General features: G+C 42.6%; 1 long non-coding RNA gene across 2 annotated transcripts in view; it reads right to left on the reverse strand.

The window, feature by feature from the left end:
- Positions 1 to 297: 297 nt before the first annotated feature.
- The window catches only part of LOC108311428, a 51566-nt gene continuing 41724 nt past the window's right edge, over positions 298 to 10139 (reverse strand). The window contains exons 3-4 of one of the 2 annotated variants that reach the window (XR_001828195.2): positions 1576 to 1680; positions 298 to 637 (exon numbers count right to left, since the gene is read on the reverse strand). This is a non-coding gene — a long non-coding RNA (uncharacterized LOC108311428). Of the gene's footprint in view, positions 638 to 1575; positions 1681 to 8072; positions 8332 to 10139 lie in introns of those variants that run through there. The other variant, XR_001828198.2, reaches the window with a different exon arrangement.

The following is a 10139-nucleotide window of genomic DNA, read 5'->3' on the forward strand; positions in this document are numbered from 1 at the left end:
GCATCTTCTTGTCTGCAGAGTCTGACTCCGCAGCCAAGCCTTTCTGAGTGGCCGCTCTCTTGTATGCTGGGGAAGGGAGGGTGACATTAACCAAAAGGACCCAGCAGCAGACACCAGGAAAAGACAAGCACATGGAGAGCACAAGTTGCTGAAGAGCGCACAGGCGGCGCAGCACATTCTGCCCAAGCTGGAGAGACAAACATGATTAGGAAGAGGCAGGATGAAATATACTCCTGACGTCAGTGGGCAAGAGGGGACGAAGCAATAAAGGGAAAATGATGTAAAGGAAAACCGGAATTTCATTTTCACGGTTGGTTCTTAATTACTGAGGCTTGGTGGGAGGTTACACTTGTACCGAATGTAACACCCAGAGTACGTGGCCGCTCCTCTCTTCCTGGAGACAGAGTGATGGTTGCCGTTCACTTTCCAATCCATTCAGCAAGTCCCTGGTGGGATCCTTCAGAAAGAGAGGTGCTCTGTGAAAGGGCGACATCCATTATGCTGCTACAGTTTCCTGCCCTTTCCACTTGCTTCCACTTCTGTCTCCTTCTCTTGTCTTTTACCACAGCCAAGTACGTAGAATTACTGAGATTCAGTGATGATTGTCCTCAATTTCCAGTTTAATTCAGATTGCTTTCTGTGAGAAAAAAATATCTCAAGGTTGATCTTCCTTCCTTCCTTCCTTCCTTCCTTCCTTCCTTCCTTCCTTCCTCTTTCTCACTTTCGAGACAGAGTCTCACTCTGTTGCCCAGGCTGGAGCTTACTGGCGTGATCTCAGCTCACTGCACCCTTCGCTTCCTCAGTTCAAATGATTCTCCTGCCTCAGCCTCCCGAATAGTTGGGATTACAGGCCCCCGCCACCGTGCCTGCTAATTTTTATATTTTTAGTAGAGGTGGGGTTTCGCCATGTTGGCCAGGCTGGTCTCGAACCCCTGACTCCAAGTGATCCGCCTGCCTTGGCCTCCCAAAGTGCCAGGATTACAGGTGTGAGCCTCCACGCCTGGTTTCCAGGTTGATCTTTCAAGAAGAATCATTTAGTTACCTTTTGTGTTGTTTCCCCAATATCACCTATAATATGTTAATCACAAGAGGGGATGCAGGAGGAGTTAAGATGAGCTACTCAGTCCACATAGTCCTGTAAGAGACTCAGGGATGTAGACAAATGATTCCAAAACAAGACATACTAAAGCTGCCACAAAGGGCTGTTCAACATGCTATGGGAACACCAAGAAACCAGTGACTGACAGTCACAAGAAACTGCTTGAACTGTCTTAAAGGATGAACTCCTTTGCTCAGATTTACGGATGGTCAGAAAACATTCCAAATGGCGAGAGCAATTCAACAAAGGCTCAGATGCGTGGATTGGCCTAACTTACTGGACAATCTGGTTTGGCTAGAATACCGGGTATTTGAGGAAGTAGCAAGAGCTGGAGCTACATAGATTAGCTGAAGCCTGATTACTGCATTCACAAACGCTTACTGAGCACCTGCTATGCACCAGGGGCCATTCTCTCTGCTTGGGACAGAACAGTCCTTGAGAGCACCGTGGGCCCTGCCCTTTCAGGGAACACTCACCATGAGGCCTGCACAGGGAGAGGAGCAATTGGGTGCCAAATCAGGAAGTGTCTTTCAACACTGGGCAAGGGAATGCGATCCTCTTGCAGTAGGAGCTCAGGGACCCTTGAAAGATTTTAAAGAAAGGAACGTCATGCTCATTTTGACACTGTAGAGAGTTCATGGAAGATGAGTAAAACCAGGAACAGGAGACCAGTGAGGAGGCTACTGTGATAATCCAAGTGGCGTATGACAAGAAACAGCTAAGCAGAAGAGGTTTATCAGGAAGTGATCTGGATAGACAACCATAACATAACAGCAAAATGACAGCCGCTCTCAAGCAAAGACCCCTCTTTTAAAGATAGTTAGAGTAAAATACACATAAAATTGACCATTTAACCAGTTTTTCAGTGTATAAAGCAGTTACATTTGGTACATTCACAGAGTTGTACAACTATCACCACTGTTTTGTTCCAGAATATTTTCATCACCCTGAAAGGAAACTCCAGACTTATGAAGCAGTCGCTCCCCATTCCCCTCTCCCTCACCCCCTAGCAATCATCAGGCTGCTTTCTGTCTCCATAGATTTGCCTACTCTGAATACTTCATATAATTAGAATTATACAATGGGGGGGTTTTTGTGTCTGGATTCTTTCACTTAGGATAATGTTTGCAAGATTCATCTGTGTTGTAGCACAGATCAGTTACTTCATTCCTTTTTATGGCTGAATAATATTCCATTATATGGATATACCATATTTCATTTATCTATTCTTCAGTGGATGAACATTCAGACTGTTTCTGCCTTTCGACTATTGTTAACAGTCTGTGCTACTGTGAACATTCATGTACAAGTTTTTGCTTAAACAGCTATTTTCAATTCTTTAGGGTATATGCCCAGAAGTAAAATTGCTGAGACTCCTCTTTTTAATTTAAATCTTTTCGCTCCCAGGAAAATTCATTTTTTTGGAAAACTTACACAAATGTTTTGTTCACTTGCTGGGGGGTTATGAATGATAGGGGAGATATTTATTTCAGTTTGTGACTTCACTGGCATCAGTTTCAACCCTAAGCTTTTGCTCAGGGCCTGGCTGACTCTGATCTGCAAGAAGTGATCTCCAGCTGGGGCCCGAGTTTGTTGAAGTGGCCACAGAAGCAGATTGGCGTGGGCTCCTTGATCTAGAGACATAGGTCAAATTTCTTGACCAAAATAGAGTCCATAATGTCTGTTCTGATTTCCTGTCTGAGTTATTCAAGGAAAGCCTGAGGGGACCAGTGTTGATAATTAGAGACTCTCAGCTTCTGACCTCAGCACCTGCTTCAGGATTTCAGATGATTATCATTCCACGGCTATTTGGAGGACAAACTTCATTAGGCATAGTATGGTCTTCTAGAATGACTAAATGACGTTTAGAGATACCTTAGCCATTTTGCTTTTACATGTGAGTTGGGGGGATGATAAATGCTGTCTGAATTTTTCTAGCTGTACTGATATGGCCTAGTGGAAATAACATCTCCTCTGGCCCTGACAAAGCTGAATTTGAATTATGTCACTTAGTAACTATATGACCTTGGGCAAGTTATTTAAACTCTCTGAGCCTAACATCCCTCATTTATAAAATAAAATTAATAATAACATCTGTAGATGGATGTCTTGATTTTGGCTGAGGCCCCAAAATACTGAGAAAAAAAAATAATAGGCAAGCTTTCCCCTTTTGCAAAAAGTAAGATAGTAGAACGCATTTGCAAGACTTACAAAGAGGCATCCTGGAACCAGTTCTGTGACCTTTAGCTCTGTCTACCTCAAAGGTATGACCCAGGCTGAAGTTGTAAAGTCCAGAAGTTGAAATTAGATTTCTTGGAAAGAGTTGTCAGTGAGATAGGAGTTTTATTCTTTCCTTGGGCGAGAGCTAAGAAATGTTTTCTTTTCACTACAAATTTAGTGAGAAAGCTCCAAAGAAACGCTAATTCCTAAAATTAGGAATAAGATAAGGATGTTTGCTTCACTACTCCTATCTAACATTTTATTGAAGGTCGCAGCCAGTGCAATAAGGCAAGAAAAAAGAAGTAAAAGGCATATGCATTGTAAAAGAAGAAATACAACTATTTCTATTCACAGATGACATAATTTTCTACACAGAAAATCTCAGAGAATCTGCAAAGAAAACTATGAGAGCCAATAAATGAGATTAGTAAGACTGCAAGATACCAGGTCTAAAACCAAAAATCAATTGTATTTTTATACACTGATAATTAATGGGGAACTAATTTTTTAAAGTATTTTCTTAACAATAATATCCAAAGACCTGAAATATTTAGTTATAAATATAATATAATATGTATAAGATCTAGATGTTGAAAGCTATAAAACACGGCTGAAATAACAAAGAAAACCTAAATAAGGTTATGGTTAGACTGGAAGACTCAGAATTGCCAAGATGGCAATTCTTCTCAAAATGAACTATTGATTCATTGCAATTCCAATGCAGCAGGGTTTCTTTTGCAGCAATAGAAAAGTTGATTCTAAAATTTATATGGAAAGGCAAAGGAATAATTTTGAAAAAGGTCAAAATTTGAGGACTCACACTATCTGATTTAAAGGCTTACTCTAAAGCTGGATTAACCAAGACAATGTGACATTGTCGAAACAAAATACACAGATCAAAGAAATCAACTAGAAATCCAGAAACGGACCCACATATATATATAATCAATTGATTTTCAACAAAGATACAGGCAAGTCAATGGAGAAAGGATAGTTTTACAACAAATGGTGCTAAAACAACTAGACATCTATATGCAAAAGTGAACCTTGTTCTATTTGTTGCACCATGTACAAAAATTAACTCAAAGTGGGTTATAGACTTTCATGTAAAGCCCAGTACATACAACCTTTAGAGGAAAATGTAGGAGAAAATCGTTGTGATCTTGGGTTAGGCAAAGATTCTGTAGTTACAAAACTAAAAGCATGATTCATAAAAGATAGGATTGCTATGTTAGACTACATCAACGTTGAAAACTTCTGCTCTGGCCGGGCGCGGTGGCTCAAGCCTGTAATCCCAGCACTGTGGGAGGCCGAGGCAGGTGGATCACGAGGTCAAGAGATCGAGACCATCCTGGTCAACATGGTGAAACCCCGCCTCTACTAAAAATACAAAAAATTAGCTGGGCATGGTGGCGCGTGCCTGTAATCTCAGCGACTCAGGAGGCTGAGGCAGGAGAATTGCTTGAACCCAGGAGGCGGAGGTTGCGGTGAGCCGAGATCGCGCCATTGCACTCCAGCCTGGGTAACAAGAGCGAAACTCCGTCTCAAAAAAAAAAAAAAAAAAAAAAAAAAACTTTTGCTCTTTAAAAGGCACTGTTAAAAGAAGGGAAAGACAAACTACAGACTGGGAGAAGGCAGGACGCTTATCTGATCCATCTATATAAAAAACTCTCAGCCAGGTGTGGTGGCTCATGCCTGTAATCTCAGCAGTTTGGGAGGCTGAGGTGGGCAGATCACGAATTCAGGAGACAGAGACCATCCTGGCTAACACAGTGAAACACCGTCTCTACTAAAAATATTAACAAATTAGCCAGGTATGGTAACACGCATCTGTAGTCCCAGCTGCTCGGGAGGCTGAGGCAGGAGAATTGCTTAAACCTGGGAGGTGGAGGTTGCAGTGAGCCAGGAACGTGCCACTGCACTCCTGCCTTGGTGACAGAGTGAGACTCTGTTAAAAAAAAATAATAATAAATAAATAACCTCTCAAAACTCATTACGTTAAAAAAACATAATTACATAATTTAAAAGTAGGCAAAGATTTGAACTGATGTTTTATCAAAGGTAATATATGGATGGCAAATAAATAGATGAAGATATGCTCAATGTCATTAGTTATTAGGGAAATGCACATTAAAACTATAAGGTACAGCTCTACATTTATTAGATTAGCTAAAAAAAATTCAACAATACTAAGTGCTGGAAAAGATGTGGGACAGCAGGAACTTTCACATTGTGCTGGTGGATGCAAAATGGTATAGCTACAGCTGTGGAAAACAGTTTGGCAGTTTCTTGTGATACTATCCAGCAATCCTTTTTTTTTTTTTTTTTTTTTTGAGACAGAGCCTCACTCTGTCACCCAGGCTAGAGTGCAGTGGTACAATCTCAGCTCACTGCAACCACCACCTCCTGGGTTCAAGTGATTCTCATGCCTCAGCTTCCTAAGTAGCTGGGACTACAGGTGCACACCACCATGCCTGGCTAATTTTTGTATTTTCAGTAGAGACAGGGTTTCACCATGCTGGCTAGACTGATCTCAAAATCCTGGCCTCAAGTGACCCACCTTCCTCAGCTTCCCAAAGTGCTGGGAGGGCTACACCTGGCCATTATCCAGCAATCCTACCATCCCGTTCCTAGGTATTTACCCAAGTGAAATGAAAACTTGTGTTCACGCAGAAACCTATAAAATGATTTTTTATAGTGGCTTTATTCATAATTGTCAAAAACCAGAAACAACCCAAAATCCCATCAATTAATGAACAGATAAGCAAACTTCGGTACATCCATACAAAGCAGTACACCTCAGCAATAAAAAGGAGCAAATGACTAATCCTGACAACATGGGCGAATTGCAAAAACATTACGTTAAGTGCAAGAAGTCAATCTCGAAGGCTGCATGTTGAATAAATCCATTTATATGATATTCTGGAAAAGGCTAACCTTTAGGGACAAATAAGAGAACAGTGGCTGCGGAGCCTAGGGAGAGGGAAGCAGTTGATTACAAAGAGAGGCGAGGAAATACCGGGCAAGGATGAAACTATTCTGTATCTTGATGGTGTGGGTGGTTGTATTACTGTATTTATTTTTCAAAGCTCATAGAACTGTATGCTAATAAGGTGAATTTTACCGTATGTGAAATGTGCATCAATTAAAATAAGCATAGTTGAATGTAAAAGAAAAAAGAGGTGGGCGTTGGAGGGTTGACAATGAAAAGGCCAAACACTGGGAATTATTATAGATTTCTCTGGAGAGAATTATGGTGTGATGGGAGCCCCATTCTCCTCTCAGGAGAAAGGAGGGCATGTTTTTTCCTCACCTCAAGCCTAATGAGAGAAGCACTGAATAGACTACCCACTAAGAGAGTTCAATATGTGTCCTATGTGATGGGGAGAAGAGAGGGGTTGGAACCGTAGCTCAAGCTTGGAAGAGAAGGAAAAGTCTTTAATGAAGGAGAGGCTGGCTGCACCCCCCTGTGGCTGTAGAAATCACTGTGTTTGAGGCATCGTTGCACTACTACAAAGGTCAAAATATGCTCTTCCAAATCACTCAGGAAAGGTGGGGTTGCTTTAAAGGAACCCTGCCCATTGAACTTCTTGCATGGAGCAAGGAGATTTCAGCACAAGAAGGTGGAGCGCATGCTGTCCAGTGCCTGACTGAGGGGGAGGGAGATGATGGCAGTTAGCCTAGGAGACTTACTACCTGGGTCAAAGGATGCAGTTGTAGGACCCAGGAGGGGAACTTCCAGGATCCTATGCTAGCCCTGAGAGAAGAGTCAGCTCTAGGTACCTGACACAGCCAGTACCATGGTCAGCCCAGACTCTTCCTGTACTGCTCCCATCCCCCATAAACCCGGGGGAGCCAAAGAGAGCCAGGCAAGAAGGGTGGAGGTTCCAGGAGGCACCCCAAGGGTGAGCCATCAGGCAAACCTCCTATGGATTTCTGGAAGCTCCAGTCCAGGGAATCAGTTTCCAAAACTCAGTTAAAAGGAAGATGAAATATAATGAAAGTCATTATTTTTTCTTTTAGATAAATATGAATTATTCACCAAAGATCTAAATTCTGATTTATTACAGCTTGAAATGTATCAAGGAGAAAAAGTGGTGGGTTTTTTTTTCCCCTTTTTGTCTCCATCTCTGGAGGGGAAATATGACCTCACCATGCTCAGCAGTACAAACACTAAGTGTGATGGTCACCTTTAATCGTGGAAGAGGGTGAACCGCCTATGGGCCAGGGTGCTAAGCAGCGTGGTTATTTACATACTTCTGGAGTTGGTTGTGAATGCTAATGCTCTCATGCCTCTGCTGCCTGAACATGGGAATTGTCCTCTCCAATAGAGAAAAAATATATATAACCTTTTGTGATGATCTTAATGTCAGCTGTTACATTCCTTTCAAAGGATGTTAGTGGTCTAATTAACTTACCTGCTGATTCTGAAGTCTGACCTTCACAAGACTGTGAGGTGGTAACGTTCTTTCTGAACCTGGTGGGGGAGGGGTAAGGATGAGATTGCCCTGTGGCCAAGGAGTGAAACCCAAAGATGGGTTTGATGGAGCCCGTGGCTTGGTTGAGGTCCTGTGTATGTTACTCCTTTTGCTCCAAGGGTTGCATTACCCCCTCATGACAAGTCACTCTTGGAAGTGACTGGTGCATTGTGAGCCCAGCCGAAACAGGTGACTCCAGCCCTCAGAGAGAGAGGGCCCTCCAGTGTCTGAGCTCACTCCACTGTGAAGTCTGCAACAGTGCTTTGTTAACCTGAGGAGTGATGTCAGATTTAATTTTGCTGTCAAGGGCTTTGTAAACCACAGATGAAATGTATTCCAGAACCTAAATAATTCTTGCTGCTGTTATTGTTGTCCCTGAGATCAGGTCTTTTGTGATAATCTTTCAGGACACTGGGTAGCGCCGCCCAACCCCCCAGTGAAGGATGACTGGCTTGGCTGGTGTCGGCATGAAGTTAATCCATGCCTTTCTCTCTCTTAGTGTAAATATATCTCTCCTGAGATTTAGCGTCAGACCTAGGATAGGAAAGGCAAGAAAGTGAAAAACATCTCACTTTATACATATGCTGAGTACGTTTAAGTGCACCCTAAATACCCACATCTACTGTATTATTTTAATTTTATTTTATTTATTATTATTATTTTTAGAAATGAGATCTTGCTCTGTCATGCAGGCTGGAGTACAGTGGTACTGTCCTAGCCCACTGCAGTCTCAAACTCCTGGGCTCAAGTGATCCTCCTGCTTCAGCCTCCTGAGTAGCTGAAGCAACAGCTGTGCACCACCATGCCTGGCTAATTTTTTTTTTTTTTTTGTAGAGATGGAGTCTTGCTATGTTGCCCAGGCTGGCCTTGAATTCCTGGGCTTAAGTGATCCTCCTACCTCGGCCTCCCAAAGTGCTGGAATTACTGGTGTGAGCCACTGCGCCTGGTCCCTCCACATTTGTTTCAGCCCTCCTCACTCAGCTGGTGCAATAGTTACTGGGTTAGGTGCCTGTACTCTTGTGTTAGCTAGGACTCGTTTTTACAAGTGTGAGAAGCTAAGTTGAGGCTTATGTAACTGAAAAGACCAGACAGTGAGAAAGCTTCAGTCATGGCTAGATCCAAGGGTTCAAATCATGGCATCAGGACTCAGTCTCCAATTTTCCTCATTCTGCTTCTGGTTGGTATCATTCTCTATAACAGACGATCCTCCCAAATCTCCAAGATTGCTTTATTTCTATAGCCAGGAGTTCAATTCAAGTGCTAAGGCAGCTCATTTTCCCCAAAAGGGACACGAAAAAACCAAAACCCAAAAAACAAACAAACAAACAAAACCCAAAAACCTCTTCAGACTTAACTACTATTGGTCTCTTATGAGTCACATGCTCATGTCTGAGCCAATCAGTGCGTCTGGGAGCTTAAGTGGCCGGGGTCAACACTAGTCCTTGGACTAGGTGTGGGTAGTCAGTTCCAGCTGAACTAAAGGGACCAAATGTGAGAAGGGTGGTTCCCTGAAGGAAAATCCAGGTGTCGTCATCAAAAGGAAGGGAGTGAATGCTGGACAGAAAACCACAATTATTAAGAGTAAATCTTGGCTCTGCCTGTCTGAGCTCTGTAAGCCTGGGCAAGTTATTAAATATTGCTGTGCTCCATTTCCTTTTTTTTTTTTATTTTTAATTTTTGAGACAGGGTCTCACTCTGTTGCTGGGGCTGGAGTGCAACGGCACAATCACAGCTCACTGCTGCCTTGATCTCCTGGGCTCGGGTGATCTTCTCACCTCAGCCTCCTGAGTAGCTGGGATTACAGATGTGTACCACCACAATGGGCTAATTTTTTATAGTTTTTGTAGAGACATGGTCTCTTGACGTTGTCCAGGCTGGTCTCGAACTTCTGGGCTTAAGTGATCTGCCTGTCTTGCCCTCCCAAAGTACTGGGATTACGGGTGTGAGCCACCATGCCTGGCCAATTTCCTTGTTTTTTAAATCAGGGAAATAGTAGTTCGTAAGATTGAATGAGGTGATTGATGTAAAGTGCTTAATGCAAAGAGTAAACACTCAGTTAAATGTCATATGTTACCATCATAACATTAGCTACTATTTTTATTATGAAAGCTCCCTGATAGATAATAAACTAATCTAATAAATGGACAAAATCTCTGTATTTCTGGTGTCTAGTATAATGCCCAACACATAGGAAATATGCAGCAAATGGCTGTGGAATGGATTAATAAGGACACTCAAAACCTTGAAATCATCAAGTTATCTCTCATTATAAAGAAACAATATAGGCCGGGCGCGGTGGCTCAAGCCTGTAATCCCAGCACTTTGGGAGGCCGAGGCGGGTG

This window comes from Cebus imitator, unplaced genomic scaffold (assembly GCF_001604975.1).
Source record: "Cebus imitator isolate Cc_AM_T3 unplaced genomic scaffold, Cebus_imitator-1.0 Scaffold115, whole genome shotgun sequence".
NCBI lineage: Eukaryota > Metazoa > Chordata > Mammalia > Primates > Cebidae > Cebus > Cebus imitator.